The sequence below is a fragment of the Grammomys surdaster genome, unplaced genomic scaffold, assembly GCF_004785775.1.
Source record: "Grammomys surdaster isolate TR1022 unplaced genomic scaffold, NIH_TR_1.0 237, whole genome shotgun sequence".
Lineage (NCBI taxonomy): Eukaryota > Metazoa > Chordata > Mammalia > Rodentia > Muridae > Grammomys > Grammomys surdaster.
The window spans coordinates 461,388-470,543 of record NW_021604682.1 but is presented as its reverse complement, the minus strand read 5'-3'; positions in this window follow the sequence as shown (position 1 = coordinate 470,543).

The following is a 9,156-nucleotide window of genomic DNA, read 5'->3' as shown; positions in this document are numbered from 1 at the left end:
TGCCTCTCTGCCTCTCTGCCTCTCTGCCTCTCTGCCTCTCTGCCTCTGCCTCCTCTGCCTCTGTCTCTGCCTCCTCTGCCCCTGCCCCTGCCCCTGACTCTCTCTGCCTCTCTCTGCCTCTCTCTCTCTGCCTCTCTCTGCCTCTCTGCCCCTGCCCTCCAGCCTCTGCCTTGAGTGCTGGGGTTAAAAGCATGCACTGACACTACCCAGACACTTGTCTGAGGTGTGTCAGGTGGTGAGTAACTCAAACTTGTAAGACTTGTCCCACCAAGTGACCTTGGGTCTGGGAGGAACCGAGAAGTCTTCAATAAAGAAGCAGACCCTGAAGAAAGAGAAACAGTGTCTCGGGACCCAGAGTAGAAGCAAACGGTATAATGTACAGTGGCAGACCAGACCAGAATAGAGAGAATGGAGAGTCCCCCTTATTTCCAAAGAGTTCACAGTTTCCTTCTGGTCCCCAGTGTGGAGCAGACACGGCATGGGGCCACAAACAGCTAGTACTCTATCTCTCAGTATCTCTGTCTCACAGGGAGATAGCCTTGAGTTGTCTGTTGTCTCCTGTTGGCCAATCTACAGTAAACCCCTTTGTTCTCCTCAAACCCAGGGTCTGAGTACAGGTTTGCTCATGGGCTAGTCAGTAGCCTTGCTGGGCATCATCGTGAGACACATGGAAAGGTGTTTGGCTTGAAGAAGAATCACAGGACTGTGATTCAATAGAAGAGAAGTAGAAAGAAGACTCGGTTAGCTTCATGGGTGTCATCTCAGTAGAGACAAGAGGAGCAGGACTTCAAGCTTATCTTAGGCTATGTAGCAACTCCAAGGCCAGCTTGGGTATGAGGCTCTATTGCAATGAACAAACAACTAAACAAAGCAATAAAGGACCTGCAGTTTCATCTGGGAAGAGTGGGGTCCTCGAGCTTGCCTTGATACATGATATAAGCTTGGCTTTTATCAAGGACCTTGCTGCTTTCTGGTGAATGCACTGGGTTTGCCATTGCCCAGGGTGTGTGGAGATGCACAGAAACCAAGCAACCATGTCCCCGGGCTGGCCTCCTTTCCCATGAAATCAGCAGACACTGTCCCCCCCCAACACACAGGGTCATTTACAAGATCACCATGCATAGATGTACATGGATGTTAGACCCTTCTCCCACAAGAGAACAGAATAGGACTCGGGAGAGGTGAGGCGCCATGTCTCCTTTAAGCAGAGCAGAAAGGTGAACTGCTGCCAGCGACATCATTCCTGAGAGCACCACGGGGAGGAGGCAGCCCGGCTGCTGCGGGCTGGCTTGTTCACCTCATTACCCTCACTGGCCATTAGTGAGGAGAAGTGGGGCTCGGCTGCACATCCAGGTTTCTGTAAATAACGTGCGTGTTCTCAGCAAGTCCTCCGCCATGAACCCACAGAGGGTTTGCGCCATGTCGCAATCACAGACTCCTTACAGTTCTGCTGCAGCCGAGGGCTGGATGCTCAAGTTCACTTCTGCCTCCTGACCGGCCATCCTAAAAAAAAATGCCTGTTCCCAATGACTGGTCAAGGGTCAGCTGGTGAATAGGTAAGTGATCTGAGAAACTTCAGGGTCTGCCCGACTCCTTCGAGTCACATCTGGACTTCACCTTTGCCCCACTGAGACAGAGCCCTCCACGGAAGGGGGCACACTGATGCCACAGCCTGATGTAACACTGGATGAGACAAGCTTTTGTGAAGGACTCCTCAGAGCACCGGACACTCAGAAGAACACAAAGTGCTCTTCATAGTTTGTACCCCACACCCCTGCCCCCAACCCCCAAGCTCAGTGCTCACACTCCTTAGAGAATCAGTGACAGTCACACACTGAGGTGGCCCTGCCCGCAGCACCTAGAAAGACCCACATGAATGTTCACAGCAGGGAAGGAGGAGTGTAGACATGTGTGGAAGGCATCTCAGAACCTCCTGTGGAGGCTGAGGTAGAACCTGGGCATCAATCCACGTAGAGAGAAGTCTCTAAGGTAAAGGATTGGTAACCCTGGTTTGGGGACTAACCTGAGCCTGCTGACCCTAGGATGCATTTACTATCCAACACAGCCAGAAACATGGGCCCCATTGAGTTCCTCCATCCTTTCCCTGCCACAAAAGCTCTGTATCCCTGTATTAGATGGCTTTGTTCTGGGATGTTAAGGGCTGTCTTGAGGTCAGGTACCTCTCCTGTCTGATCTGGGTGCAGCCAGCCAAAGCCCAGATGTTCTTTTAGCTACCTGAGTAACCAAGTGAGATACAACTCTCCATCAGAGGATGTCAGATCCAGGGCGCTGTTGAAGAGCCAGAGGTACAGCGGGGCAACTGACTCTGAGAAACAAACTTGACGGGTTCCTCCTGTCAGCCAGAGGGAAGCCATTTCTCCTTGTAGCCTGTCTGGAGAAGATAGGGAGAAGGGTTAGTTGACAATAGTTCTACTAAAACTGTTGTCATCTAAGGTCCTCTGAGAAGGGACAATAATGGGTTCACATTGAAGGGGGAACTGCTCTCAATATCAAACAAAATAGCTTTATAACGAGTCCCTAGGAATTAGGATCACTTCAAGAACTATCAAAGTGGTAAAAAGCATTTACTGAGCTTAGTGTGAGTCCCAGAACCCACATCAAAGTAGAAAGGAAAAAAAACCCACCCTAACAAAGTTGTCTTCTGAGTCCCACATGGACAGGCTGTGACACGTGCGTCCAAATACACACAGGCGTGCACGGATTCCTGTGCATGTGCACACACAATACAATTTGAAAATTAGAAAAATGATTGTGTAGAAAAACTTTACAGGATTTAGAGACAAAGAGTTTCTGCTTTTCGTCCTCCAGACATGTTTTTGGTGTCTGGCTGCAAAGCCTGTCACCTAGGATGACATCCACTCTATCAGGAATTCAGAATTGATATCTACTTAAAGATGTACAAATAAGACTATATGCCAAATGCACACAGGTGCTGAAAGAGTTTATTAAGGCATTATTAGGATTTTGAATTTCAAAAAAATCGAATTTTTTCCTTATCCTAAGCCTTAAATAGGTAAAAAGAAGTAACAGTTGATTTTAAAAAAAAAGATTTATTTTTATTTATTTTATGTATCCGAGTATGCTGTAGCTGTCTTCAGACACACCAGAAGAGGGCATCAGATCCCAATACAAATGGTTGTGAGTCACCATGTGGTTGCTGGGAATTGAACTCAGGACCTCTGGAAGAACAGCCAGTGTTCTTAACCTCTGAGACATCTCTCCAGCCCAGAATATTCTATATCAGTCTACGGATTATGCTTTTGTTATAAGTAAAGACATAAACAAAGTTATGAATGTTCTAAACCATTACCTGTTTATAAACCATAGAATAAGACATACATGCTTTAAGCTGATTATAACAAAAAGATACTTATAGGATTCTCTAAGATCAAAACTTAGTGCACAGGTCTCCTCTGTCTTCGTTTACATGTGTGTGAGTGTTTTGCCTGCATGTGTGTATGTGCACCATGTATGAGCCTGGTATCTACAGCAGCCGGAAGATGGTGTCTGAGCCCCTGGAACTGGAGTTACAGATGATTGTGAACCACTGTGCACTGGGAACTGGACCTGGGACCTCTGCAGGAGCTGCAAATGCTTCTGATTGCCGAGCTTCTGATTGTCTCTCCAGTTCCTCTACACTCAGATTTGGCAGAGGGGATTTTTTTTCACACTGACTTTCCTCCTTAGATGACATCAGATCGGCCCCGGTCATGCCATCCCATTGTCACAGAGTAAGTAATCAGTAATGATTTCAGGAAGAGTGCAAGATCCCAACACCCTACCAAAATCAAACCAGAGGATCAAGGAGGTGCTTGTGCATGTTACTATCCCTCCACTAGATGGAGCTGTTGCTTACCTTTCTGCCTCAATTCCCATTTGTGTATTGTGTGTTCTGCTCTTGCTTGGTCTTGATAGGCACAGGAGGGTGGCTCCTTTTCTGATTCCACGATAGACAACTAGGAGACAGTGTTCCAAAGCACTCCGATGGGGCACTAGGGTTTAGAATCGCAACAGGAAATTGCATCTTGAGAATGAATAGGGCAACCCCTGGCCCCTGGAAGACTTGCCTGTGGGTTTATTTCGCATGGCTATCTGTACATATGCATGTTTTCTGGCTTCTGTTTCAACATTTCTGAAGTTGTAACACTGTTTTGGGCAAGGCAGAAATAAACTGGAAATTTCTTCCCTGATTGCAAAACTATAAATTCACTCTTCTATATATATAAAAGGTTGCTCTCTCCCTGTGGCTAGCACAATCAAGACATGGCCAGGGGCTAATGTTTAACAGTTTGGTGCCCTAAAAACCTTGTGTGTGTGTGTGCTTTCCCTAGTCATCCCCCCTTTTCTCATCCCACGAAGCTTTCTGCTGTTCCCATAGTTTTGCCTCTCCCGAAATATCATGGTGATGCAGTGTGCAGCCTTTTGAGACCAGCCTGTCACTTAAGGCCCTTCCTCGCCTTCTCAGGGCTTGAAAGCTTGTGTCTTTCAGGACTAATTCACATCCTTTTGCCTGGATGCACCAATGTATACATCCATTTGTCTACTGAGGGGCTTCTTGGCCCCTTCAGTTTGAGGTCATTAAAAATAAAGCTGCCATTGTTACCAGAGTCTACCATGTATCCTGCCGGGCACTCTACTCAAAGCCAAGGAGACAGTAACGTAGCTGATGAGAGGAAGTAAATTCAAGGCCTGTGAAAGGACATGAGGAAAACATTTTCCCTCTCACAGCTCCACCTGAGGGGCACTGCTCAGGTTTCTCCTTCTTCTGGGTTCTGGGAATCAACTCAGGTTGAAGTCATCCCAGAATCAAGGTCTAGGTTTTCTCCCCCCTCCCAGGAGTCCAATAGTTTTATCATGTCTAGATTCTGTTTTACATGTGGGTGTCCAGTTGCTTCAGCATCACCTGTTATTTTGTGTTAATTCCCTTTGTTCCTTTGTCAAAGAATGGCTGAGGATGATCAGGTACCAACAGGGCTCTGTTCTCTCCCACTGACTCAGTTTCTCTTTCGTGTATGTCGCAGGGGCCGCCTGTCCTTGTTTTAACGGGTCCCTCCAGCTCGCCTCCTATGCAGTGGTCGTCCTTGGAGCCCCGCCCCCTGGATTCTCAGGCGTTTCCATTCAGAGTGAGAGGTCCTGGATGTGAGCACCTGGCAGCTCACACACAGCCCTGCTCCTCCAGGCAGGTGGGCAGCCACTCGGATCTGTTCCTCCGCTCTGTAGACACTGGCTGTCCATCTTTCTGGCTGCTGCTGTTTCTCTCACCGAGACAGGAAGAAACCATCACAAGTCGATGCTGGCCCTCTGACCTGTCATACACTGGATAGCTTTGTCATCAAACACCAGACCAGGCTCCAAGGCCAAAATATCACAGGCTACTCCTTTATGATTAAAACTATTTACAACTAGTGGGGTTCAAGATGCCACACAAGTAAAAAAAAGCCAACTCAGAGTCATCACTGGCTTTACCTGCTCATAGCTGACCTCAGATTTTGGAGGTCACGTGGCTGAGCCATGTATTGTGTGCTTCCTAGTAACTCTAGTGGACCCTGACATGGGTTAGCAGTTGCTTAGGTACTTTGCTGCTTTTGAGGGGGTTGGGAAGGCTGTAGCTATCTGACAGTGATTACTACAGGATAAAAGTCACATTGTGTCTGTCCCCTCCACTGATTTAACTCAGGACAGCCTCTACTCAGTTCTCCACGCAAGCTTATCACCGGAGGAGTGTTTCGCGGAAGACTAACATGGAATGAGCTTAGCTGGTTGCCGGTAAAAGCAAATGTTTCTTCTACCCTGCCATATACTCTGAAGCTCTTGCACCACAGTCCCCCCCCGCCTTATTCTAAGACTCAAACCTGAAGCCACAACATTTCTGAAGATAAAGCCAGCTGTAGTTGAACAGTCCCCAAGCAAAACTGGGGGCATACAAGGAAAATATCTTTTGAAACTGTGCCCAGGGACAAGCACCAAAACTCTAGTCCACTCCAGGTGATTGAATAACTTCCAGCTGTTCCCTCTGCTGAGTAGAACGGCCGGATGACATCTTATATCTGTCGGTATCTTATATCTTTTATCTCTCCTCCCGATATGAAGCTCCACCTCCCCACTATTTTTTAAATAAACATTTTTAAAGATTTATTTTTATTTTATTTATATGAATATACTGTTGCTGTCTTCAGACGCACCAGACGAGGGCATCAGATCCCATTACAGATTGGTTGTGAGCCACCATGTGATTGCTGGGATTTGAACTCAGGACCTCTGGGCATGTAGTCAGTGCTTGTAACTGCTGAGCTATCACTCCAGCCCTACCTCACCATTATTAACGCTGTCTTGTTCATATATGTGTCACGTTCTCATCTCTAAAGTTTCCATGTCACAAGGTCCCATGGGTGTGCTATCAACTTTTCTCCAGTCCAGACCCCATCAGTCATGAGTAGGAGTTCAACCTGACTCCAGATGACACTATGTAAAACTTAGCTGCCTCGTTTTTACTCTGTCTTGTAGAGGTCTCACTGAGAGGGGGGAGGAAAGCTTTCAGCATCAGTCCCCTGATTCTTTGACTGAGGCCCTTCCACTGCTGATCTTCCCTCTGAGAAGTAGACACAGTATAGTCCATTTCATCAAACTCTCAATGTGCTGAAGTTCTGTGGCTTCAAGAGTGTCTTAGGGTTTTACCGCTGTGAGCAGATACCATGACCAAGGCAACTCTGATAAGGACAACATTTAATTGGGGCTGGCTTACAGGTTCAGAGGCTCAGTCCGTTATCATCATGGCAGTGTCCAGACAGAGATGGAACCGGAGGAGCTGAGAGTTCCACCTCTTGCTCCAAAGGCAGTTAGGAGAAGACTGGCTTCCAGGCAGCGAAGATGAGGGTCTCAAAGCCCACGTGTGGACTGTTGTCTATATGCAGGTGAGGGCAGGCACAAGATAAGGTGAAAGCCTGTGATTGGGCAATGGAAAAGGAAGGCGGGCTGAGAATTTTAGAGATGCTGCAGAGAGTACAGAGGAGAGAGATGGGAAGGAAAGGAGAAGACATAACTTATAGGAAGAGGAACCAGAACCACAGTCTTGGGAGCCCTAAGTATTGGAGATTTCTTAGATTGATTATTAAATAAGTAGGGTGTGTTTACCTCATCTAGGGGTGTAGTCTGTGTTTATATCAGTTGAGTTTTGAGTTTACTGTGCAGGCATTTTATGGGCTGAGAATCTACTAATATAAATCTGACTGATAAATCACAAGCCTCTAGGGTTTTGATTTTACCGGGTTACAATCTGCAGTAAGAGAACCGTGAGATGGGTGGTCGCTACATGGGCTAGCCACGGAGGTGGCGAGAACACCAGGGCCAGATAGTAGCTGGCGCTAGCGTGGGATGGTGCCTTTTATAATATTTCCCGCTACATCCATGCCCACAGTGACACAAGGCTACACCTACACCAATAAGGTCATACCTCCAAATAGTGCCACTCCCTGAGCCAGGCATATTCAAACCACCACAAAGAGCCTTGTTATCTTCCGGTGATGTAATGTGTCCTATGCAAAGGCCTGGCATGGGCTTTCAGGCCATTTGGATGGCCAGAGAGAGCCTGCTATGGGGCTGGTAGCACACTGTGGTTGGTCTCTCACTGTTGTCACCAGAGAGTAAGCACAAAGCTGAAAACAACAAACAACAACATCAAAACAGTCCAATTCTAATATGGAACTCAGGTCATCCATAACTGGGTCACCATCCTTGTTGCTAGACATCAGCTAGACATCCACAGCGTCCATATAAACAGACGGATGGGTAGTTATAAAGAGATCCCCTTCCCTTTCATTCACAGCGGGCAGGTGATGGGAGCTGTGTGCAGCGCAGCCTTAAACAGGCCACTCATCCACTTAGAGAGGATGAGGCACTAAGTGACAGGGTTGACAGCATCCTGCCTGGCAGGTGACAATACGTAGATGACAGCTAAATATCAGGAAATCTGGCACATGCCAGGAAAAGACAGATCTCAACTATATCCTTTTCATGATTTTCTGAAAAAAAAATTTACTGCACAGGTCACTTAGGATGAGGTGATGCTTATAAGGAAAGTTCTAGAGTGCACAACAAAAGGCAAATTCATGTCTGGAGTAGATTCCGTATCTCTCTGGGACACCCAGGCATCCACATGAAGCTGATTAATTCAGGGTGAAAGAAAACACAGATCCTCCTGACTTCACTTAAAAATATCCCCGTTTCCACGTAAGTCCTCATCTACATTTTCGTGTGATGTCTCTGTGTTGTTTTGCTGAGGAGAAATCCATGTCCTGCTGTTTAAGGAGACTGAGGCGGAGGGGCAGGATGTATTCAGAGCAGAGGAAGGCTCTGGGCTTGCAGCTGAGCATTCATCAATGGCCTTCTTGTTCAGGGAGCGCTCTGGGGTCTTCAGAGCAGTGGGATCTGCTGGAAATCTACCTGTGGGGTGATGAGTTTGCGAACAACCTGGTTACAAATCCTATCTCCCTCACCTCTACTGGGGAGGTCCTGGGCCGGGCTCAGAAGGGACCTGCAGCAGGAACTCTGATCTTGTTATCTCTTAACCCTTACATTTCTCCTTTAGAATCTACATTTGTAGCTACTCTGAATCGTCCCAGCCTCTTCCTCCTGTGCAGCCCTGGGCTCTAGTACATGTACTCTGCCTGCACATCTTCTCCTTCCTGGAACCTCACCCCAGGTTTCCAGCTTTGGGGCCACTGCTCTGGCTCTCCATGTATCCAACTCTTGCTTACAAACAGCTCCAGAACATCTGTGGAGGTGTGAGCGATGGTCTGCTGAGGTCTGACTTAAGGGGCATGGCTCCCCACTCTGCCTTCACTTCTGCCTCCATTTAGCAGGAGAACAAGCTCCTAGCCCTTCAGAAAGCCTTCTTTCTTGAATGGAGTCTTCATCTGGACAGAGAAGTTGACTCCATATAATGTTCCTTTTCTTCTCAAAGTTGTGATCATCCTAATTTCTCTAATATTATAAAATGTCTTACGAATCAAAACTTAGTCTGGTCGAAGGCTTTGCTAGTAATATTCTAGAATAACATGATTTCCACACATCACCATTTTTCTTTTCTTTTTTTAAAGATTTATTTATTTATTTTATGTATATGAGTACACTGTCGCT